We start from the raw sequence: 26162 nt of genomic DNA on the forward strand, positions 1-26162 counted from the left end.
TCCTGGTGAATCCAACAAGGGCTCTACCCGGAGGCTAGGAGAGGAAGGGATCGTCCAGTCTTCCTGTCCCTTGTTAATGATAAATTCACCTTCTTCAATATCCTCAACATCCTTAGTTTCCTCAATATGCCTAGATGGCAAAGGGCTTTCCTACACCACAAAACCTCCCTTTTCTAGATTGAAACTAATGTTGACCCAGGGAACCTACTAGATCTTAATTGAGAAGGAGGCATAACTGGAGTCAATGCAGGGTCTAGATTGAGAATCCCTTTGTAGAATTTAGGATAGATAAGGAAGGATGACACCCCTAATTTAATCTCAATAGGTTTTAAGGTTTTAACAATAATGTCCATATTAATTATCATCACACAGTTCGCATACTTCCCTTATTTATCATTGATTTCTACAAATTTGCCAATGTGATTACCAATTTTCCTAATAATTTTAATGTCCATTAATTCGATTGGTAGGTTAGGTATCAATACCAGTCTATCTATATTTAGAGATTGCATATGATTAGGGTTAAAATCTGGAATCCAATCTAAAAAACAAAAATCAAAACCTTTGAAAGTTGGAGATTTACCTGTTAAGAGTTCCTCCTTGTGTTTTGAATTACCACAATCAATATACAAAAAACCTTCCAATAGGATAGCTATACTTACTATCCAATTGAAAGATGACAAGAACCAATCTGCAATAGCCTCCGATGAAATTCCAAGACCCTGCCATCTCGTAAAAAATTTGAAGGCCTTGCAAGATTATTGAATCTGCTTAACTAGATTCTCATTAATCTCTAAAACATTAGCCATGTCTGAGTTAGGGTCCCTGATTGAACCCGATACCGCCTTTGAGGGTTTAGGAGGCAACAAAGTTTCCTTGCCCTTGCTAAAAGAAGCCTTAAGTGTGGATTGAGTTTCAACCAGCCTTCTGGGATTTTTAATTCTGCTTCTTCCATTATTTTTTGAAGAAAGGCTAGCCTGGGGATCTGGTTTTAAATAACCTTCCTCAAGATTTTGCAACTGATTGAACCTATTGGAAGTGGTCGGCCTAGAATTACCTTGGCCGCATTCCCTGCCATTTGTAGCCCTTGGAGGGTTTATCATGGCTGCCCTGCAAGCCCTCCTAGGTTTCACCACTTGCCATTCCGTCTTCTCCCGAGGTAGGGGAGCCCTAATCCTTGGGATGCCATAATTGAGCACATATTTCGTCCGCTCGAAAAACCACTATCGGTAGACAAGATCTGGTGATTTCCTCAGAGGAAATCAGGATGAGAAAATCACTTGATGCCTTCCTTGCCAATTTTCACACATTTTCGCTAAAATTTGCTCATATTTATGAATTAGTTAATTAAATACAATAAATTTATTTAATTAGTGGACAAAGGGAACAAATAAATAAATTATTAAATTTATATATTTAGGACTTAGAAGAATTGTTAGTAAAAGGGGGTTTAATTAATTAATTAGACCTAAGAGGCACTATGTGCAGGATATGTTAAAAAAAAAAGGAGACATAGGTGTTAACCATTTTTTAGTGTCTACATTTTGCCCCTCTTTGAGACAATGCGATTTTGAGCATTATTTCAAAGAAAACTGAAAAAATGATCATGCCCCAACAAACTAAGGAATGGAGGTAGGATGCCCCCTTGAGAGATTGTTTATGTATGAAAGAAATATATGATCTCTCGAAGAAGAGAAGAATGGTTAGACAAAAGTGAAGAATGTTAATTGATTGTAGACAAGGGGTGATTGATATCAAATGAAGAAAATTTCAATTGATTAAAGAGAATAGATAGCATGATAATGATTGACTTGATGAATAGATAGAAGGATTGATGAGATAGAAAGAAAAAAATGTTAGCAAAAAGAAATGCAAATGAGAAGTGAAGAATGATTAGTGTGATGAAATCTTTCTTTCACAAATGCAAATAGTAGGTGAGATCCTTCATTTGATATGGCAAAACAGTTGCGGCACACCATGGCAATGAAGGCTAGGGCAATAATGCAATCCCTTTGCGTAAATAAGACAAATTGTAGACAAGAAATGGTTCAAAAATACTAAGACATACTTGCCCCATAATGTTATGAAACACCCCATAAATAGAAAAAAAGCAAAAATGACTATGAGACATCCCGACCACTCTAAATCACTTAGTGACATCATCGAGTAACATAGGAACATGATTGAAGATAAATCAATGAAAAATAAGATTCACAAATACAAACAAGTCAAGCACCATTTTGATCTTGTTGTCAAAAGTCATAACGTTTATTTGATGATAGGACGATCATGTTGTCTAGTTTCAGGGAATGCAGTGCCCCATCTAAGACAGGACACAATTTGGTTTCAAGTATACCACACCCTATATAAGACCCATGATAATGTTGACAAAAGAATGGTAATGTTGGAGTTGGTTGGTTGATAAGACAAGCTGACCAGTTTGAATGTTTGGCTAGTTGAACAGTTCATCTGTTAATACATGATTTGTTAAGCACAATGTTTAATATGTCATCTATTTGACATCCGCTCAAATGTTTTTATATGTACAAAGGGGACAATTTATTGGCGAAATGAAATGAGTGATTGTTTTTGGATTTTTAAAGTTTTTTAATTTTTTGGGTTTTTCAATTTTATTTTTTTTGTGTTTTGTTTAAGATTTTTTATGAATGTTTTTGAGTTATTTCAAAACATTTTTATGAATGTTTTTGGATTATTTCAGGACATTTTTTAATGTTTTTGGATTATTTCAGGACATTTTTTGAATGTTTTTGACTTTTTTTCAAGACATTTTTATGAATTTTATGGATTTTGCCCCTAGTGTCTAGCAAGGCAAGGAATATGAGGAATCGATAAATAAGATTGTTGAAGTGGATAGAGGGAAGACAAAGGCCATTTATTATGGAGACAAAACATATTCAATGTCCAAGGGCTATCACATTATGGGATAAGGAACTGGATATGACAATGTAAGGCAATGTCATGGCATGAGGGACATGTCAAGAGGTTTTTGGAACCATGTTTAAATTTTGTGTCCTTATGTCAGATCAAGATCAAGGAATGAAAAAGAGTGTATGGATAGTGATAAGATATGGATAGGATAAGCAAGACCAAGAATGGATAAGGGATAGGGATAGAAGGTTACGATAGGCCAAGGAATATGGATGAAAGGTCGTGATAAGCCAATGGAATATGGATGAAAAGTTGTAATAAGACAATGGATAAATGACCAAAAGTTATGATAGACTAAAAGATGCAAATAGGAAGCATGATGCTCATGAAGATCCTCATCTTTGTCAAGATCAAAGGTGGAAAAGGGGATATGTGCACGAGGGTATGATAGGGGTACAATAGGACACGAAGGGTACGACAGGGGTGTGATAGGATAATAGGATAATGAAGGACGCTAGGATATGATAGCGTAAATGAAATGTGCCCCCATGTATGGTATGCAAGAAGTTCATGGATTATAAATGATGGTTGTTTGCCAGGTTTTCATCATGGTACTTGCCCAAGGCACTTGTTTGCTAGGTTTTCACCAGAGGACGAAATGATTTTATTTTTTTTTTGACTTTTTAGCAGAAAATGGACAGATGATAGGAGATGGAAGAAGGACTCAAGCATCTTGTTGTTTGGATATTAGCCTTGAAAAAAAAGACCATGACCTTTAAAAGTATGCTCAAAGACATTGGCAGGATAAGGACATGGGAAATGAGATGAAACTAAGGCAAGTATTTATGCAAAGGATTGGACTAAAGTGATGGAAGGATGGAAAATATGCATTGGATAATGGATAGGGTATTGGAAGAATTGGGATTGAGTGGATGGAAATAAAAGCAAGATCAACATTGGCACACACCTTGAGGGGTGATGGATTGATAGATGAAGAGTGGATTTTGGATATGGAGTTTTTGATGAAGGAATAGCTAGAGATTTTGGGACATAAGGACCCAAAATGGATGAAGGAGATGATGAAGGAAAAGTTTTGAAAGGTTTGGATGGATGAATAGAAATTTTGGATGCCAGGTTGAATTTTTTTTTTTTGTGCTTCAAGGAGCCGCTTAGGAACCCACATTGTTTTAGATTTTTCATGCTTTTGTTGTTCTTTGGAATGCATAGCTTGCACGAGAGATTTAGGAACCCATATATATTTTGACTTTTCTTTATTTTTCTTAGTGGACCTTTGTGGCCTTTTGGACATTTCTTTTTCTTTTTGGATCATATTTTTCTTTGTTTTGACATGTCGATTAGACTGGATATGTTGATCCTTGAATACATGTGGATTGTTGGACTTATGACTTTGATGATTGACATCCAAATTTCTTGGAGGGGCAAAGGAATGTATGGATGGATAGGAATGATATGGAGGTATTTTTGATAGATGGAAGATGCTCTAAAATGTGTGTTTATGCTGACCTTGACTAGAGGATGAAGGAATATAAGGACCTAAGATGGATGGAAGGGATGAAGGGGAAGGGACATGTTTGGATTTTGGAGGGGTGTTGGATTTAGAAGGGGTACCAACATCTTGAGGAATGTCACTGTGGCCATGACCATTAATATTTTCTTTAACATGAAGGGGTTCTTGCTTGTGGAGGTCTACCCCTTTGCCTTTATGAATATCTTGACTTGTAGGATACTCTTTGCTTTGGGAAGAAGACATGAGTCCATTATCAGGTGGAAATAACATGAGAGAAATAATGAGATCATGAGGTAGATTGGACTGGACCAAAGTGGACGATTCATGAACATCTTGCTCCAAAATGTTAGCTTCATGGGGGGGATCAGGATCAATGATGATCTCTTCATGAGATAGATGTGGGGGGGGATAATGGGATCATCAAAAGAAATAAGATCTTGGAGTGGATATGTAGGATTAGGACATGGAAATGGAGGAACAAAGGGATCTTGTGAAGGATTTAAAGGAATGATGGGGTCTTGTGGTGGACGTGAATTTGGAATGATACTTTGATCTTGACAAGGAGGAAGATCATTATATTCCTCTTTAAAGGTTCTTAGCTCTTGGATTTCAATGGGATCATCAAAAAGGATGGAGGAGATATCTTGACCTTTCTCGGGATGTGGAATGCCAATTGGATTTGAAAGAGTGGTGTGTTCTTGGATAGAATGGACATGAATAGGGGGATTATCATGAATGTCTAGGAAGATGGGATCCTAGTCATAAATTGGATGGGGTGATAAGGTTTCAGGATCTTGATCTTGATTTGTTTTAGGACTCATTTCTTCATGCTCTAAATTATTCACTTAACATGGGTTTGGACTTTGAACATGTGTGGGGCATTATGACAAGGAATCAATGATTTGACATGAAGGAGAGGGAGTTTGAATAGAATCCTCTGAAACAAGTTCAATAGGTAATGAAGCGTATGGTGGAATTGGGTCTAGCATTTCTAAAGCAGGGCAAGGATGTGCATCATGAATTGGATTATCTTGGAAATCAATTATGGATAGCCCTTGGGAAATTTCATCCTTGGGTGTATTGTGTGACGAGGGTGTTATGGAAGGTTCTTGTGAAACTTTGAAAGGTGTAGGGATAGATGCCACTGGAGAGTCAATTTGTTTATGGGGGGATGAGCCATTTCTAGATATAGGTACACAATTTTGATCTTTCTCATGAAATCACTTAGGACTCTCTTTAAGATTTGTCTAATAAAGCCACCTTCCTTTGGAGATGCATTTGAATCCTTGTGAGGTTTTGACATGGTTAGGTTTGAATTTTGGACTTGTTTGAAGGTGTATTGGTTTTGGTTTGGCATGAGTTGCAACTTTTGGTTTTGAATTTATCATTGTAGTTGTTGATATTTATTTTTTGACTGAACTTTGTATTGATACTTGATAGTTGGTTGAACCATTTGTTGATATTGTGTATTTGTTTGAGCATATTATTAAAATTATTCCATTGATTGTGTTGATTGAATATGTTGGACCATTGATTGTCTATGTTGGATGATTGGTTGTGTTGATTGAAAATATTGGATATGCTATACTATTGGTTGTGTTAGTTCAAAATGTTGGATATGTTGTGTTGGTTGGATGATTGGTTGTTGTTGGATGATTGGTTGTTGATCCAAAGTTTGATTGAATTGAGTTTGATCAAATGAGGTTTGACTCGGGATGTGGTTGAATGAAACTTGATTTGGAACATGGTTAAAATTTGTGATCTTTGCTTGAAATTGTTTCATCATTTCTATTTGTGTGAGGAGAGTTGGTATATCTAATCCTTCAATGAGAGATTTTACATCAACGGGCTCAATATTTGGATTTGGACCTTGAAATTTTTAAAAAAGTTTGGATGTTTGGGACCTAATATTTTCATGGTTTTTCACTTTTTGTTCCAAGATCTCTTTTTCTCGAGCTAGTTTTTCCTCTAGTTGTCGAATCTCGACACTTGTTTCATCAATAAAATTTTTGATCAATGCTGCTTTGTTGTTGGGTTGGATAGAATTGTGATTTCATTGGATCAAACGTCGATTGCATTGTGTTATTAATTGCACCAATCATCAGTTGATATGTCAAACTTTGGTGCATCATAGGAGCTTGGAACCTTGCTTTAATAGACATGTCACTATGCAATGTTTTTGAGATTTTTGAATTTAGGAATGGTGTATGCAACTAATGCAACCTAGGTGATTGACAATGCAACTAAATGTTTTTGTACCCTTTGAATTTTTGGAGTGATAATGGTATGCAACTAAATGCAGTCTTAGGGAATGATCATGCAATCTAGGAAACAAATGCAATCTATGTTTTTTGTTTTTTTTTAAGGTTTGGACAAACTCTTAGAATGGAAAACTAAAGATGTGACCCTTAGGAAACTGAAATGAAGTCAAGACATTAAGAGGACAAAGAACAAAATGACAATGTCTCACCTATATGCTTGGATACTAAGATAGGTTTGACAAAATGATGTTGATGACAAAAGGAAAAATGTTGGACAAGGTCAAGACTCCCTAACAATGACTTAGGGTTTAATCTAAAGTTTTGAATTTTCAAGTTTGGCAAAACAAATTTTTGAGAATATTATGCAAAAGAACAATGATAATGACAATGAACTAGGGATATTAACTCAAAATATGATATGAAAATGATGTCAAGATGTGTTATGACTTGGGGATATGAAATGATATGACAAGATCAAGCTAAGACAAGACTAGGGTTTGGACTATGCAATGATAAAGCCAATGTGATATGGATATGTGAGGACCAATGACTTTGGAAATGCAAAGTGCAACCTAAGCCAAGACTTAATTTTGGGATGATGATAATGCAATGAAGACTTAGGCAAATGATTTTAAACCTAAGTGCAAAATGAGGACACTACAAATAAAATGGATTAAAATGAAGAGTAATGATTATGTCCTAAGACCAAAGTTTGGACTATGCAAAGCCTAGCCTTAAGTGACATGAATATTGAAACTAGGTTGTCCAATGTTTTGAAAAGCCATGTTTATAAAATCTTTTCAAATTGTTGGATGAATACTTGGACAAAAAATTGTTTGAAATTTGTTTGGACAATTGAAACTTGTTTTTGACTTGTCGAATTTTGTTTGAACTTTGAAAACAAGGTTGTTTAGGACCACTTGTGACAATCATTTTTAATTCAACCTTTTACAAGAATAGAAGACAAGATGTTTGTTTGACTTTGACCTAAGATAATCATGCATCTTAAAAAACAAATCCTATGGTTGGAAAGGACAATAGTCATTGGATATCACTTGGTTTCCCAACTACATCTACTCAAAGTGAATACTTAGATTTTTGACCCCACTGGCTCCCCTCCACGACACTCACTTCTCCGGGGTAGCCAAGCATCAGTTCTCATGGAAACTCCCCATGGCAAACTTTGTATCTCTACTAATAGCCGTAAAAGTGTGAGACGACATCAAATGCCCGATCTCTTATACCAATGAGAAGGTTTTTGGATTCTAAGCACAAAGGTTTTTTAAGTCAAGGCATCCGTTCAGGTGGACGTAGATCTGATGAATTTAATCGTCGCTACGCCATTCTAACACTAATTGTCTACAAATTTCACTGCATCCACAATTATTTAGATTGGTTGGGAGGAGGTTCATCTTCAACCTTGTCACCACTTAGGGTTGTTCCCTCTCACTAATGCATGTGCGAAATGCCAGGCAAATTGGGAGACAGACCCACTTCTAAGGGTAAAAACACACAAACGAAACAAAATCAAACATGGCAAACATGGTGTTCATTAAACTTAGAAAATCAAAGTGTGCAACTACTTTTAAAAATCACAAACATAGGGCTTTGATTAAATTCTTTGACTGCATCCTACACCAAATCAATTAGTAGTTTCAGTGAAATATTTTTCCCACGAATGCCCATGTATGCTGCACAAATCATCAATAAAATGTCCAATTTGTACCCCTACTTAGAAAGATAGATGAAGATTGTGGGGTTCATCTGGTCCCTTAATTAGACTATGTGATGATTCATTTTGAAACCCTTAGTAGATTGTAGTGAGAGATTGTTGTTGATTGACCTCCTAATTAGGCTATATGGTAAATTATTGTTCATTAAAACCTCCTAATTAGACTATGTAAAGAATTGTTGTTCATTAAAACCTCCTAATTAGGCTATGTGAAAAATTGTTGCTCATTAAAACCTCCTAATTAGGCTATGTGAATTTATTTATTTTTCATTGCATGTTAAGAAAATCTTGCATGAATCATTGTTTAAACTCCATAAAACCCACATGCAATAATATATACTCAAGTGAAACCTGCATGTAACAACCAATTAGTTCAAAAAACTTGCATGCAATAATGGATTAGTGTAAAAAAACTACATGCAACAATAGATTAGTTCACAAAACCTGCATGCAACAACAAATTAGTTTAAAAAACCTGCATGCAAAAATATACCAATACCTAAAATTTGCATGCAACATAGAATTGATAGATTTTGCATGTTCACACCAGGTTCACTAGAAAATGTAATTAGGAAAATGGAAATAAGCATCAAAATAATTAAATTAGCCAACCACAAAGCTAAATTGCAATGAAATAAAATACTATTATAATCAATAGAATAATTAAAAATAAGACATCAAAAAGAAATGAAAATCATCACCAATGTCTCCTTCAATTGACCTCCATTGTCCTTCTTTCTCCTCCAAATGGCTTGTTTGTGGATCTCACCTACAAGTGCAAGAGCAAAGTATGAAAGCAAGCAAGATGACAAGATGAAAATTGCAGCATAAGGATACTAGAAGCGTGGTTTGAAATTAAGAAAAGGGTTCAATTTATAGAAAAATTAGGATTGATTAGATGACCAAGATTGATTTGAGACTGAAAATAATCAATGGACAAGATTGAGTGCACAACAGAGCTGCCATTCAGGAAAGGGTGAAGATAGAAGAAAGCAAATGAGAAGATATTATGAAAATAAATAATAAAATCTTTAATTATCTTCTCATAAATACCAAATTAGCAAGTTGAAAATATCAGGAAGATTTTTGGAGATGCATACCTCATTTTGAAATTTAAAATTAAGATTAATGAGATATTGCCAAAAAGATTGACTTTTGAAAATCAAGGAAAGATACTAGTTTCCAAATTCGAAAATTAGGAGGATTTTAAGAGAAGATTTAATAATTAAAAAATTTATTAAATATCTCCATATAAGAGCATAAAATGGAAGAATAAAAGATTAAGAAAATCGAGAAATAAAGATGAATTAATAAATAAAATTTATTAATTATCTTTATTTTGGAGGAAGATAAATATGATAAATTAATAGAAATGATTTATTAATTTATTGCTCATATTTATGAATTAGTTAATTAAATAAAATAAATTTATTTAATTAATGGACAAAGGGGATAAATAAATAAATTATTAAATTTATTTATTTAGGACTTAGAAGAATTGTTAGTAAAAGGGGGTTTAATTAATTAATCAAATCTAAGAGGCACTATGTGCATGATATGTTAAAAAAAAGGAGGCATAGGTGTTGACCATTTTTTAGTGTTTACAATAATTTTAGAATTAATATATTGGATGACTTTCAGAGTGTGGGTTTTCTCTCCCAAAAGGGTTTTTCCCACATAAATCATTGTGTTATGTAATGAATTTTATGTTTCATTTTTTGTTAGTTTATGTAATTGTTATAAAGATCTTTAAAAAAATTCATTACCCCCCTCTAAATATCAGTGTAGGAAGTTGTTTTGTTACCTTATCTTCCTTTTAAACGGTATCAAAGTTTGGTCACCTTTGGTTTTAGTTGTAGACCGTTTTTGGATCTTTTGAACTAATATAGATTTGAGTAGGATCTAGTGTAGGGGATACTTTGTGATCTTGTTGCAAAAATTTTAAAATGACAAGTTTGTTAGGGAGAATAGAGGTGGAGAAATTTTATGAAGTAATTTTGAGATGTGGAAACTAAAGATGGAGGATATATTAATATATTTAGATTTGTGGGATTTTATTGATGAGAAGGTATTCAGACCTATAGATCCTGCTACAACTGCTTAGTTGATGTTGTGGACCATAAAGCCAAGGGTCTAATTAGGTTGTTTTTGGCATACTCTATTTTAATCAATATCTATGAAGAAGTCCTCTACAAATAAGTATGGGAAAAACTGGTGAGATGTGTTTCCATGCTTGAAATCATTAAATTTAATAAGCTAATTAGGGAATAAGGATGATCACAAAACCTTAACTAATCAAGCTGATTTATAACATAAAGGAATAAAATAGATGCTAGAATTGAAAGATTTAAACAAATTCAAACTCCCTATTCAAGATTTGCGCTTCCATTGTTCTTCTCCAAATTACATGTATGGTGGCTCTCAAATATTGCACTAGGATTCCTGCATAAGATGACAATTGTTTTGAAGAGTGTGATCTAGCTTGATTTGAGAAATTGATGTTTTTTATATAGATTTTCATGAGAGATGGGGAGGAATTTTGAACTCAAGTCCTGATTGGGAGTGAATTGATTTAGATTGATCAGTTAATAGAGTTGATTGATTTGTTAACTTCGATTGATTGAGTCGTCAACTAGATAGATTGGATAGTGAACTAAATAGATTAGCCAGTTGACTGGATAGATTGAGGAGATGATTGAATGGATTGGAGAGATAAGTGGATTGATTGATCAATCAGAAAAGGTGATTTAGAGTGGAAAGGGGTGATTGAGGAGTTATCTGAGTTAACTAATTAGCTAACTGACTTGATCAATCAGATATGACTTTCAACATGTGATGTAGAAAAATGGAGTTGAATTTGATTTTCATTTTCAATTTGCATTTGGATTTGGGTTTTCGAATATTGAAATGCACATGAGACTTTGCTAAAATTCATTGAAATTTAGATATGGTGAAATGTGAATTTGATGATTTAGAATTAGGTGAAATTAATTGAAATCCACATTTGGGGAATTGGAGGAATAATTAATTAATTTAAATAATTTAATGAAATTATTTAAACATTAGAAATAAGATTAATTAAATAGTAAAGATTATTTAATTAAGGAAATTAATCGTAATTAATTAAATAATTAAGATTTGGAAGAGGGTTAAATGATTAATTAATTAAAGAATAGAAATTCGATAATTAGAAATGTTGAATGTGATGATTGAGTCAACTTAGAAGAATAATTAACTTAATTAAATAATTAAAGAATTACTTAATTAATTAGGACGAATAATTAGTGTATGATTAATGAGAGATTTTTAGGTATCTACATTTTCCCCTAATTGACACAATATGGAGATGACGTTGTTTCAAAGAAAACAAAAAAAATTGCCCCAGTATTGCCCCGGTGACGCTTAAAGTGTAAATATGCCCCCTTAGAAATAGTGGTCAATTTTTTTTGAAATTGAGACTATTTTTTCGATACCGTGCTAGTGAGCAATCGTGTGAAGTTTCATGCGATTTCGAGTCTATTTGACTATGCTACAAGTGCATTGAAGTTCAAGGGGATCACGAGCGTCGAAGTGGTAAAAATCATAATTTTGAGCTATAAATAGTGATTAGGCTTTCTAATTAGCTCATTTGCATTCATTTGATTTTGTACAGCTCTTAGTGATTTCAGTGCATTCATGTGACTTTGGAGCATGATGGTGGGTCACAGAGTGAGGTTGCACCTTTCTGATTGAGTTAGGTCATATCAAAGACCACCCGACACTAGAGGCATGGTATATTTTTCAAAAACTTTGCTCGTTTTTGCTTGTTTTCCTAAAAAAATTAACGATGATGTCAGAGTAAAAATAATAATTATTGCACAATTGCCTATCAATTTGTACACAATTGCTTTTAGTAATTCGGAGTTGATTATGTAGTTCACAATTGAGTGTATTAATGCGTAATTGATTTTAGTAATTCACAATTACTCTTAATAATTTACATTTGCTTTTAGTAGTGCGCATATGACATAAATGATGTGCAATTGACTTTATTGATGCACATTTTCTTTAACTGATTTGCACTTGACTATCTCCATTATATCTGATTCGCACTTGTTGTTTTTGTGATTTTTCTAAAATATATGATTTGATTTTTGTCATGTGAATATAGTATTTGATATTTTTATGTATTTCATCTTGTAGGCACATTATCCCATCCTAGTTGGTAGACAGATGAGGCTAGATGGTCTCAAGCATCGGTATGAACTTCTTGATGAGGCGATTGCTTTGATCAAACACTTGGGCTTATATCACATATTGCACTTGCCATAGGTTACAGCCAATAGGGGCATGATCACTGCTTTAGTTGAGCGGTGGCATTTCAAGACTTGTTCCTTCCATCTACCTATTGGTGAGGCATCAGTCACATTGGAGGATGTGTGGTTCATTCTACATATTCTTATTTATGGCACCCGAGTTACATTCGATCGTGATGATGGTGTTATCAGACTATGTGATTTGTTTGAGTTCTCAAAGGAGCACTTATGTATACGGGGTCAATATGAGATTCCATGGGATGGTCTTGATTATGATGACCTAACTGCCATTTTGTACTTTGTTTTTGTTGGCAAACTAGTTCTTGATAAATGGACGCATGGTTTCCCTATCGGATGGGGTAGATTCATCCAAGATATGATCATTGAAAGACATGTTTTCACTTGGGGTCATTTTTTAGTAGCCACTTTATATTATTAGATGCATGGCATTGTATACTTGGAGCAGAAATCTATTGGTTGCGGCCTCAATTTGCTCCAGGTATGGGCTTGGGAGCATATGGATATCTTTTGGCTAATGATTCATGTTGATCTTGTTGATGAGCAACCATATGCGTATAAATATAAAGTTGGTAGCAAAGATAGGGGTTCAGGGAACACCCTATATTGGAGACATCATATAGATATCTTGCAGTATGTCTCTTGGAGACCTATCTTGATTATCATGGTTGGGTCGATGACGCTCAATATTTACCTTATTATAGACAACAATGACATCTCATTGGTTGAGATGTTGGCAGCACAAGGTTATTGATATCCATCTTCCTGGTTGGGTACTTTGTCAATTTGGGGAGGTATGGGGTGTTCCATACATGACAACTCACTTCACTTGGATTACTCGAGAGATCAGGGATTGGAGGGATTGTGTACAACCTCATGTTGCTATAGTATAATTTGATTCTCTTCGCCCTTTTCAGTGGGGTTGTTCAGTCGAGGTTTCAGATCCAGGTGTGACTCTACAATATGATGCCTAGTGGTTTTAGTACATGCCAGTGCCATTGATGGATCCAATAGTTCCTATTTTAGCACAATAGATTTGGTATAGTAAATCTCCAGGAGGGAGAGCAAGAGGGAGAGGGAGAGGGAGAGGTGGTAGAGGGTGGGATGGTGGAGGATGAGATGGAGGTCAGATTGGATTGATTTCAGTAGTAGTGGCAACAAAGGCAAAGCAGGAGGATGTAGATATCGGTGGAGATGCCAAGTGTAGGAGCAACTCCGACCGAGATGTTAGCAAGAGTGATGATTATTTATCAGATTCATCTAGCGGTGAAGGGGGTGATGGTGAGGATGGTGGTGGGCAGGCTATTGAGATGCCCCAGGTTGGAGATATGTTAGCCACAGAGGGAGGAGGAGATGAGGAGGGTGAGGATGAGCAGGTTTTGATGGATCGGATTAGGAGCTTGGAGGATCTAGTTGCCACTTTGAGATAGCGATAGATGGATGATAGGGAAAACTTCCAAAGAGCATATGGTTCCTTGGAGGTAGAGAGGGATCAGATTACGGGAGAGATGGATCCTCTGCAGGAGGAGAGGGATCATCTCCAATAGGAGAGAGATGTGGTCATGCATAAATATAGATTGATCCAGGATGAATAGGAGCAGTACCTTGATCCTGCTATAGGGTCGAGAGATGAGAGACTAATTTAGCTAGCTTAGGAGTGTATGTACTAGGGTTGTGAGTACGAGGACGTCACACTAGAGGTATAAAGAGCTCTGAGTTATAGGAGATATATCTTGAGTAGAAGATCTAGCAGGTCTACTAGTCGTGATACTAGTACAACTAGGGTCATGGGTCCACCTAGGGCATTGTCAAGACATCTGAGATAGAATCAAGTAGATAGGATGCACCTAGACATATGGGCAGTGTGATTGAGACACTTTGTGTTGTACTTGATTTGATGTATTCTACCACTTTTTTGAGATATATATGATATGCATTTTGACAACGTCTTACATGCCTTGTGTTATTTTTATGGTGTATGATTCTATATGATGTGGTCTATATGATGTTTTATGTGTGTGATACATTCTATGAATCTATGTGAATTTTATTTTATGTAATCTGATGATATGATTATGCAACTAATGCTTTTGACATAGATTAATATGATAATGAATCTAAAATGAATTTTACATGATATGATTTTTTCCTAAATGAATCTATTGTAATGAAATCCGTCGTGAAGATGCATTTTAGGTAGGTGATAATACAAGTGAATCTAAGTAACATGAATAACCAATTTATTATTTACTTAAAAGGATATGCAACCTATATGAATAGTTTTGTTATGCCCGAATACCTTGTGGATTGTACCTTTTGACTTGGAAAAAGTGTTAGTAAGAAAGATAAATTTGGAAAAGATGATGAAGAGATAGGTTACAAATGAAGAATCAACCATGTCAACTTGATGTAAAGAACTGACATGGTATGATATGAATGATAGTGACGAGTACTCTTCTTTGCCTTTATTTATAATGCAATACATTATCATCATTGAGTCTTATTATGTAACAATGAAGCTTATTACACCAAGGTATAAGGAACCAATATGTATAGATATTCTCATTGCAAGAAACAAACACGTAGCAGACAAGGAATGAATTCTCCATTCTTGGAATTATGCTAGGGGTCGAGTTATGTGTAGCATTCACAAGTTGAATGCTCCTATCACAGACACCCACTAGAGAAATTACCCTAGAACTTCATTGGTTCACACCACAAACAACAAACAAAGAAAAGGATCATGCTCATCATAGCTCCTCTAGTCACTTTTTGGACATCCTTGAGTAGCATAGAAACATGATCTTCACCAATTGATAAAAGATAAATACTAAATTAGACAAAACTTAGCGGCTAAAATCATTGTGCCTTTGCTTTGATTTGTTTGATGTGATGGTTGAAAATGTATGGTTTCAGAAAGTTGTGGACCTTGTTTAAGATTGATCTGTTTGATTTCGAGTGTATCCTCTTATGTTTAAGACAAGATAATGATCGCGTTGATATGGATATTGACAATTGATAAGACTTCATTAGTTTGGTTGCAGATGTTTGATAAGATAGTTATATCCTTTGTTTAACTTCATGTGAAGTATTTGTTGGATATCTGCTAGGGTATTTGTTTCTCACAAGACACGTTATTGCAAGTTTTGATTGTTTTCGATTTTTAGTTTGTTTTTTGAGTTTTATGATGTTTAGGGTTTTGTAGATCATTTTCAAATGATTTTGGTTAATTTTGTTGGATTTTTTGATGTTTAAGTTTTTTATATTTTCTGTATTTGTTCAGGATCTTTTCTGATTTTTAGGATTTATTACGTCTTTCAATATTTTTTTGGATTTTTCAGTTATGCCCCTAGTGTGTAGACCTATTATGACATGATGATCTAGGCAATGCATACAGAGACAATGAAGTTTCGATATGAGTTATGCTAATACAAGATGCATGATGAAGATGCAATCCCTATTCAAACTAGGATGATTGTGTGTGTCTTTCATTCTGAAATGCACTAATTGGATTAAGGTGTGAAATGTTTTAGAGATAGGAGTTCAATTCACTCTCAGAAGACTTTAGACCATCCAACCTAACACACTATGTAACCAAGATTTATGAATGGAGGCGCGGAAAACTTCTCCATTAATTCTTGAGAATTTGATTTTATTTTGCCAACATGTGTGCATTTGAGTTTATTCCCACCCTTATAACCATTATAGACCCTTGGAATCCTATGTGGTTAGTTATGCAAGTTATTCTAACTTCAAAAGCAACCTGGATAGAGCCTCACTTCCAGCAAGGTTTTAGGGCTCCAATGAGATTATACACTGTAATCTCTTGAATATTGCTCCATTGCTAGCAGGTGTCCATATCCCTGATGGAGTTATTCACATGTTCCCTTCGTCAAGCTCTATTGCACATTTTTGTATGATATTTTAGTTATATATCTTTGCTCATTTTGCCTTGAGATGGATATTTGGCATAATATTTTTTCTTTTTATTTTCTTGCCTTGGTTTGTAAGTAATGAAACCTACTTTGGTATGACGATTACAATGGCACTGAAGCAGAATATTGGATTTTTTCACTAGCCACATGACAAACTAGGTATCTATAATGACTTAGAGAATGTAATTAATTTGTGAGATATAGCAATTGATAGATGTCGGGTAACAAGTCTTAATAATTAAACCTCTACACAACCATGGATAAAGCTTAATCACAAGGTGAAGTAGAAGATAAATGACTAAAGAACTCCTATAGACTTCATGAACAAGTATCTAGGATACAAGACCACCTTCTCTTCTTTCAATGCAGACAAGTGAATGATTTAGACAATCCCCTTATTTTATTGATGCAACTAAATGAACAAGCAAAGATTAAATGTTATGAAGATTGTGAATGCAATGCAGTTAGGAAATAAACTATATGAGATGCAATGCGTTTAAGGAAAAATGATATGCAAATGTGGAAAGTAATGCTAAATTAACCCAGTCATTAGATGTAATATCTTTGGTGTATGTTGTTCATGGGATATGGTAGTGAATCTCCTTCCATTGTTGTTAAATGATAAGCACCATTTCCAACTACTTTTGTGATAATGAAAGGTCCTTTCTAGTCAGGTTCAAATTTTCCTAGCTTTTCTCGCTCTGCTAAGTTCCTCTGGTTTTCTTTTAGGACAAGGTCTCCCACTTCAAAGTGGCATGGTCTCACCCTTTTATTGTAGATTTTTCCCATTCTATTCTGATAACCTTGTATATTCTGATAACCTTGTAGGTGATATAGGATCATCTGTCTCTTTTCATCCAAGAGTTCCAACTCTTGAAACCTTGCAACTCTGTGATCTTCATCGTATATGATATTCTTAAAACAGATCCTCAGTGATGGTAATTCTACTTCAATAAGAAAAATGGTTTTTTTACCATATACCAAAGAGTATGGTGGGGCACTTCTTGTTGTGCATACACCTATTCTGTAAGCCCATAGAGAGAGATTGAGTTGTATGTGCCAATCTCAACCTGCTTCATTGATAACTTTTTTCAGGATTTTCAGGATTGTTTTGTTTGTTGCCTCTGCCTGACCATTGATATGAGGATAGTACGAAGTTGCAAAGAATTTCTAAATATGGAATTGATCGCAAAGTTTTTTACTTCATGGTTTTTGAAAGGTCTACCATTATTTGTTACAATGCTCATTAGTATTCCATATCGGCAGATAATATAGTTCAAAATAAACTTAGCTATTTGCTTGCCTATAGTATAAGTCATAGGGATTACCTCAACCCATTTAGTGAAATATTTTGTGGCGGTGAGAATGAACTTGTGTTCATTGGATGAAGTAGGGTTGATTTTCCCTACCAAATAAAGTCCCCATTGTGAGAATGGCCATGGTGATGTTATTTGTTGAAGATCTTGTGCTAGTGTATGGATTAGGTCTCCATGGATCTGACATTGTTTGTACCTTTGCAAATATTTGTATGCATGTTTCTCCATTGTTGGCCAATAATAGCCTATTCTCAACAGTTTTTAAGCTAGAGTTGGGCCATTGACATGGGTGCCACAAATTCCATTGTGAACTTCTTGTAAAGCTAGTTGTGATTCATTAGTATTGAGACATCTAAGTAAAGTTGTATCCAAGCTTCTTTGTACAGTGTATCAGCAATGAGTGTGTATCTAGACGTCCGCCTTATGAAAGTATTTCTTTGATTAGATAAAAGGTTAGGTGGCATATATTGATCATGTAAATATGCATATATCTCTTGCTACCAAGGATATTCAGGTCCCACTATTATACAAACATATTCTGAAGTTGGTATTTCATATGAAGGTACCATCAACTATTCCACTACAAACTCAAACTGAGCTCCATTGTTTGGCATGTCAAGGAGAGATCCCACAGTTTCCATTGTATTAGTAGCTCGATTTTGTACTCTAGAGATTTGCTCGAATATGATGTTGGTGAAATATGGCTTTAATTCTTCTACCAACTATTTTTAAGGTGTCAAATTGTCATCTTTGGATTCATAATCATCATTTACCTCATTTATAATGACCTGGGAGTCACCATATACTTGCAGGTCTTTATTTTTCTATTGTATTGTTGTTTGAAGTCCTATGACCAAGGCTTCATACTCAGATATGTTATTTGTGCATGAGAAGCTTATTCTAAATGACTTGGGATTAGAGTCACCTTGAGGTGTGATAAAAATAATTCTCACTCCTGCTCCATGGTTTGTGTTTGATCCGTCAAAGAATAATTTGCACTCATTGGATGTTGTGATTGTAAAGATAGACTCATCTGGAAAGTCTATCAATATAGGATTGTGGTCTAGCATTGGTGCTTTTGCCAATTGGTCTACTATAATTTGCCCTTTGATGTCCTTTCTATCAACATATTCAATGTTGAATTCACTAAGGATCATTACCCATTTGGCTAACCTTTTGGTTAGTGCAGATCTACTTAAAAGGTACTTGAGTGGATCAAATTTTGCGATGAGCTGGATCTTTTGACTAATCATATAGTGTCTTAACTTTTGGGAAGAAAATACCAATGCAACGCATGCACACTCAATATTAGTGAAATTCAATTCATATCCTACAAGGGTTCTACTAATGTAGTAGACAAATCGTTCCTTCCCTTGATCATCATGTTGTGCTAAAAGAGCACCCAAAGATGAGTTGGTTGTTGATATATACAATAGTAATGGTCTTCCATGAATTGGTGATACCAAAAATGGTGTGGCCAATATATAGTCTTTCAAAGCTTGAAATACATCTCGACATTGTTTTGACCATTTGAATGTAACACCTTTCTTTAAAAGGTGTTGAGATGGGTGGCACTTATCTGCTAACTGTGCTATGAAACTCCTGATGGATTGAAGCCAATCTTGTAGACTTGTGAGTTATTTGAGTGTTGATATATCTAAGATGGCTTTCACCTTTGTAGGATCTACCTCTATTCCTTTGTTTGATACTATGAAACCCAAAAAATTTCCTACCATTACACCAAACACATACTTATTTGGATTTAATTTTACCTTGTATTGTTCCAATCTATCGAATATTTTTGTTGACCTTTAAATTATTTTCTCTAGTTTGAGATTTTGCTAGGATATCGTCAACATAATCTTTCATGATATCATGTATCATGCCATGAAACAATGTGGTCATAGCCCTTTAATATGTTTCTCCTACATTTTTTAGACCAAAAGGCATCACATTCCAACAGTAGGTACCCAAGGACATGTGAATGTTGTCTTAGCTTGGTCTTTTGGTGCTATTCTTATTTGATTGTAACTAGAAAAACCATCCATAAGTGATAACATTTCATTCCCTGTTGTAAGATCTAAAATCATTTCGATATTTGAGAGAGAGAAATCATCTTTAGGACAAGCCTTGTCAAGACCCTTGAAATCTATATAGATCTGGACGCCCCTAAAATGTTTAGTCACTGGGACTAAATTGGAAATCCACTCTGCATAATCGATAAGTCTAATGAAACTCACATCTAATAGAATCTGCAATTTGATCTTGACTAGTAAGACTATATGAGGATGCATTTTTCTTAACTTCTGCTTGTATGGATTTATTCTTGGTTATAGAGGTAAGTGATGTAATACCAACTCGGGGTCCAACCCTAGCATATCTGCATAAGACCATGAAAAGTTGATGGGTCTTTGCTTAAAGAATTGGATGAAGTTCTCTTTCTCTATAGGATTTAGAGATTTTTCTAGATGAATTCTATGTATATTTTTAGCATCTCCAATGTTGACTTCTTTCATTTCCTCCATAAGGAGTGTTGATTGTTCTTTATTAATGGGAAGGTCATCCAATCTTCCTCTAGTCATTTTTTCTCTCTCTTCTGATTCATATGGATTTGAGGATGATCTAGCCTCTCCACAGTATGTTGTTCTATCCAAGTCTATTGCAAATCATGCCTTATGATCACCATAGGTAAACCCTTCTCTAATACCAAGGAATTCTGCAATAGCTTCATCATTCTCGAACTAGTCCAGATTTGGTGAGTCCTCTTAACCCCAATCAATTAGATGTGAATGTATAAGGGGTAAATCTTTGTTTTCGTCTACTAGAGAATTTTCTAACATCATGCAAACCTAGTTGTCCTGAACATCCTCATAGACAATATCATCATCAAGGAGTGGTTGGTTGTCATATGTCATGTCTATTATTTGTGGGATACTATCTTGAATACATATAAATTCATAATTGTGAGAATCTATCATACTTTCTATATATGTTCCATTATCTGATGTTGTGTCACTTATCTCATCTTGTTCTTCAGTTGGTGGTAATGGAATTTTTTCTTGACTTATGGATCTCCTTTGTGTGGTGGAGACCCTTCTTAAGCCTGGTATAAGACGTTCTAGTCTTTCTTCATTTGACTCATTTGGTAGAGCTAGGTTTTCTTCCCTTGGTGAAATTATTGATAGAATCCAAGGATTAGGCTCATTTGCAAGTGGTAACCCAACTTCTATTACCACATTTGCTTGTGGAACTATTTCAAGTACCATATTGTTAGGTGATTTCACATTAGTTTCTTGTAAAAATATGTTTGACATAAAACCATCTGATTTCATACTAGGGTATGTTGTTTCTTTCTCTCTTCTATGAGATGAAGGATGGAATACTCACATTGATGACTGATTTTGTGGTATATACTCTAATGCTAGTCTTGGCTTATTCAATATGTTTAGTGTTCATTGTCTTGCCTTTGTTTTCTTTGTGACATGTTTATACCCTAACCCTTGATTCTTCGAGTTCTTCTGAGTTAAAACAGGTTCTATTCTTCCTTGTTTCTATAGTCCTAATCACGTGGTTCCATCATACCCATGTTTCTGTAGCATTTTAAAACCATTGCCATATTGATCTAAGGATAATCTAGCTATTGTCAAGTCATCTTCTTCTTTATATAACCAGTGATTAACATCTTCCTCTAAGCATTCTTCATGTAAGTCTCCCCATCTAATGAATGAGTGTGAATTTGAGTATCTGACTATATCCTTTCCTTTATTTTATTTTAAAGTAGTCTAAGGCTTCCCAAAAGATCTAGGAGAAAAAGATAATTGCTTGACATTTGATGTACTAGAGATGGAATATTCCCCACACCTAACATCTTTAATTTGTAAAGAAGGTGTCACAGGTGTACCTTTATGTGCTTATGTTATTGTTAATGAGTCCATTTGTGTAATAAGAGGTGTTGCTTGATTAATTGGAACTTTATTGTATGTGCTTTCTCTTAAGGTACTGCAATGTTGAAAGGGGTTAGGATCCCCATGCACAGTTATTTCTACTCCATTGACTGGGAATTTGATGCATTGATGAAAAGTAGAAGGCACCACCTACATGGCATATATCCATGGGCATCCTAATAGCATGTTGTAACCTAATTTTTTGTCCAACACTTGGAATTTGCTATCTATAGTAACTGGTCCAATTTGTACTGGTAATGTGACCAATCCTTCAGAAGGATGTTCTTCATCATCATAGGCCTTGATGTTAATCTTCTTAGTTTGGTCTTTGTGAAAATTGGAGTAACCCAATTCATTGATCAACTTAAGGGTACATATATTCAGTCCTGCCCGTCCATCTATGAGCAGTCTTCTTATTCTCTTGTTATGAACATAGCCTTCTAGATGTATAGGATCATTGTGCCTGATTCTATCTGTGGGGATGTCTCTCTTTGTGAAGGCCACCCTGGATGAAGAGGTCATAGTACCCCACTGTAGACATATAAAAATGACCATATTCCTAAATGAATATTTTATGTTCATTCCTCTATTTTAGTTAAAATCTAATTTAACTAAATCACCCACATTCCTCTATTTAATTAAGGAAATTATTCAAATTATTTAGTTAAATTCACTAGAGCCTTTTACATCATTTAATTGAATAAATCATTTTATTTAGTTAAACCCTTTTCTCTCTACTTTTAATTAAATTTACATTTAATTAATAGTCTACCCCAAATTGAATAAATCTAATTTATTCAATTTCCCAAATTGCAACCAAATTGAAATAAAGCAATTTATTTTAATTTATCCTATTATTCCTCACCCACTTGCATTTTCCTACATCTCCCACTTGCCTCCTAAACCCTATTCCTAATTTCTTCTAGAATCCATATAATCCTAATCAATTAACCCTAATCCTATTCATTATCCCCTTTCCCTAAATTTGAGGAGGTCACTTCTCAAATTTGGAGTAAAGTCTTCAAAATGCATTAAAGCCTTTATCCATTCAATAAGATAACTTGTTCAATGCCCCCAAATTTGGAAGGACTCCTACAAATTTGTCCCCAAACTCTTCAAACCATTAATGGTTAACTAACCCTTAGTGGCATGGTTAGAGACTTTTTGCCTAACTTAACCTCCATCTAACCCAAGGGTCTCATCAAGCATTTATTTCTTTGACCATGGTTATTCCTTTAACCTTTGCACAAGAGTTTACCCCTTGGGTAAAAGCTTTATCCATTGGATAACCCTAACCTAACCTTAACCCTTACCTCATAAGGTAACCATCATGTCTTCTCAAGCATTTAATGCTTCCTACCTCTCCTCTCAACCAGACTTATGTTGACAATTGTCACCATTTCATTGGTGAAAATTGTAAACATGGATTGACAACTTTCAATCTTGACCCTTGATTAACTCTTTCAATCTCGACCATCCATTGCCCTATTTTCACTATAAATAGAGCTCTCCTTCCTTCATTTTGAGGATCCATCCATGCAAGCTTTTAGTATCTCATTTATGCTCAAATTTATCAATACATCTAGTCTCTCTTTGCAATAGTAATTAATCTAATAAGCATTTTAGACTATTTCCTTTATCATTAGCTTAACTCATAAACTAGTATATCATGTTAGGATAGTATTGCTACTAATCTTGTCATCTTATAATCTAGTTTATTGCATTTGTAGAATCATGCATAGATAGGATGCATTCATATTAATATCAATCAAAAGCATCCCTCGTTCTTGCATTAGTCATCCCTAAGTCACTTTGCTCAATGATCTAAAAGCGAAGGCATTGGCTTGAGGGACCTTGTGAGATAGAGAACCATGGAACCAACCTTGGGAAGTTGAGTCATTCTTCATGACTCCATAACTTGCACCAAGAAGTCATGTGGGTGTGTGAGCAAGCCTCTTTGAGCTTTATTTTTCACATTTTAAGTTTCATCGACCCACTTTTCCTGCATACATTTCTGGCGCTCACCATGGGGCTCTACCCCATTAATCAAATCGGTTTTTAAAAATAATCACTTTTGCAGGTACGCGGGAAACATGAATCAGCGCGTAGGGGACATCCCTTAGCGCATTTGGTTAATCTTCCAGTGCATCTAGCTCACTGTTTAGCACGTGGGACCCATTCCCTAGCGCGTGTGGACCATATCTTAGCGCATCATATTTCTAACACTTTCCTGTAGGTCTTGAAATGGGAGAAAAATAGAGTAGCGCATTTGAAACACAATTCATCGCATTGGGCCTGTCAGGTAGCGCATTGAAAAAATAGTTCAGCGCATCGGGTTTGTCCGATAGCGCATCACAGTCATCCTGTAACATGTACAGTCTGTTCTGTAGCACATCACAGATAGAGGAAAAAACTAAAATTGTAACCGAGCCTAAAAATAGACTTGTTGAAGTCCACAAGAGCCTATTTTTTTCTAACTGTTTTGGTTGGTATTTTGTAGGCTCCTTAACATTTTCTTGTAGGGAGGAGCATAGTTTTACTTTTAGAGTTACAATAATTTAGGTTTTTACTAACTTAGTTAAGTTAGTTAAAATTTAAGGTCGTTTAATTCTTATGGGGTAAAATTGTACTCACCTTGTTTAGGCTATAAAAAGAACCACAAAAACAACTTTTTTTGCTTTTCCTAGGAAAACAAAATCTTCAATTGGGTTTTAAAAGGAACAAGTCAATTTTCCATTTTTTGCAATAAAAAAGGGCTTAAAAAGAACTTCACCATCCTTTGGTGCATAAAAGGATCCATTTTTTTGTTGCAAAGGAAAGAATCACACATGTCCAAAAGTCATTTACAACTAAAGAGGGAAGATCTTCCCTTTTCAATCGATTTCTTTTGTTGGCCAAGCATCGCATTTATTTTGTTGACCAGGGTCCTTTTCAATAGATCAGAAAATCATTGTCTTGAAAGAATAAAATAAGCACCATGTTTTTATGGAGCAACATCTCCATATAGAGTTAGCAAATAACTGCTTTGAAAGGCTAAAAAGAACTTGTGTGCTTTGTCTCAAAAGTGGAAGGTATATGCTCTCCCCTTAACTGGGTGACCAAAAAGTCAAACCACTCTTACGCTTTCAGTATTTCAAGCAATAAATCCTTTAGCAGGCCTTACTTCCTGAGGGGTTGAAAAACTCTTAAAGCCAATCTTTGGCCAGTGTGAAGGGAATGACCTAAGCGAGAAATGACTATGAAGCCAAGTGTTCCAACCCACTATAATCAAAAGTGGAAGGTGACGAAAGTCCCTTTCAATGGTTGCGCACAGCGATTAGCCTTCCTCCAGTATCCTTGAGATACGTAAAGCCTTTGTTCTAAAGATTGGGAAGCCTCTTGAGGGAGTTTATCACTGACGGCCGAACATGAAGCTTGATTACGAACCTTAGCATAGAAACTTTGAGCCGAGCCAGTAACCAGACATTTATAATATCATAGTGCAAGGGTGGGGAAGAATCCGCCCCCAAGATCGCTCACCATATATCTCCCAAGATAACTACTCAATTGTGAAGCAATTCACTTTGGGTTAATTTCTGGCAAAAGGCAAAAAATGGGCGCCCCCTGGGGGTGACATGACTGTTTGAGCTGACGGAGTATCGAGACTAGTGGGCTATGATATTGCTTATGACCCTTGAATAAAGAGTCTGATTAGAATGAATGTTGTATCTAAACCTATTGAAATATTGGGGATTTAAACACATTGTCATAGAACATACACTTACTGTTTAGATTAAGCAAAATGGTTGTCTCTTTGATGTCGTGCTTTCATTTGTTACTTCAGAAAATCATCTATCAACACTAAAAACTCAAGACAAAATTCCAAAATTGTAGAAAAACAACCAAGTCAATATATTTCAAGGCAGTTTAGCACGTAAGAGCAACATCTTAGTGCATGGCGACCATATTTTAGCGCATTAAACCTTATCTTTAGCGCGTAAAGCCTTAACAGTAGTGCTTCACCAAGATCTAAAAACCAACAGTTGCAATTGGCCTGTCTTGAAAATAGCTTAGCGCGTGGGAGCCAAACTTTAGCATGTAGGGTTTAACTGTTAACGCATAAAAGGTTCACATTAGCGCATGACCTTTTGAACAAAAGCGGAAGCAAGGTAAAACAGTTTTAACCAGTTAGCGTGTTGAAGCATCAACTTAGTGCATGGGGTCTTTTCATTAGTGCTTTGAGAATGTTCTGTAGCACATCACGT

At 35.2% G+C, this 26162-nt stretch overlaps 1 protein-coding gene across 1 annotated transcript in view; it reads right to left on the minus strand.

Moving 5' to 3' along the window:
• Positions 1 to 26162, minus strand: part of LOC131874050 (uncharacterized) — a 57811-nt gene that overhangs the window by 22013 nt on the left and 9636 nt on the right. The window lies entirely within an intron of this gene.

This window comes from Cryptomeria japonica, chromosome 3 (genome assembly GCF_030272615.1).
Source record: "Cryptomeria japonica chromosome 3, Sugi_1.0, whole genome shotgun sequence".
NCBI lineage: Eukaryota > Viridiplantae > Streptophyta > Pinopsida > Cupressales > Cupressaceae > Cryptomeria > Cryptomeria japonica.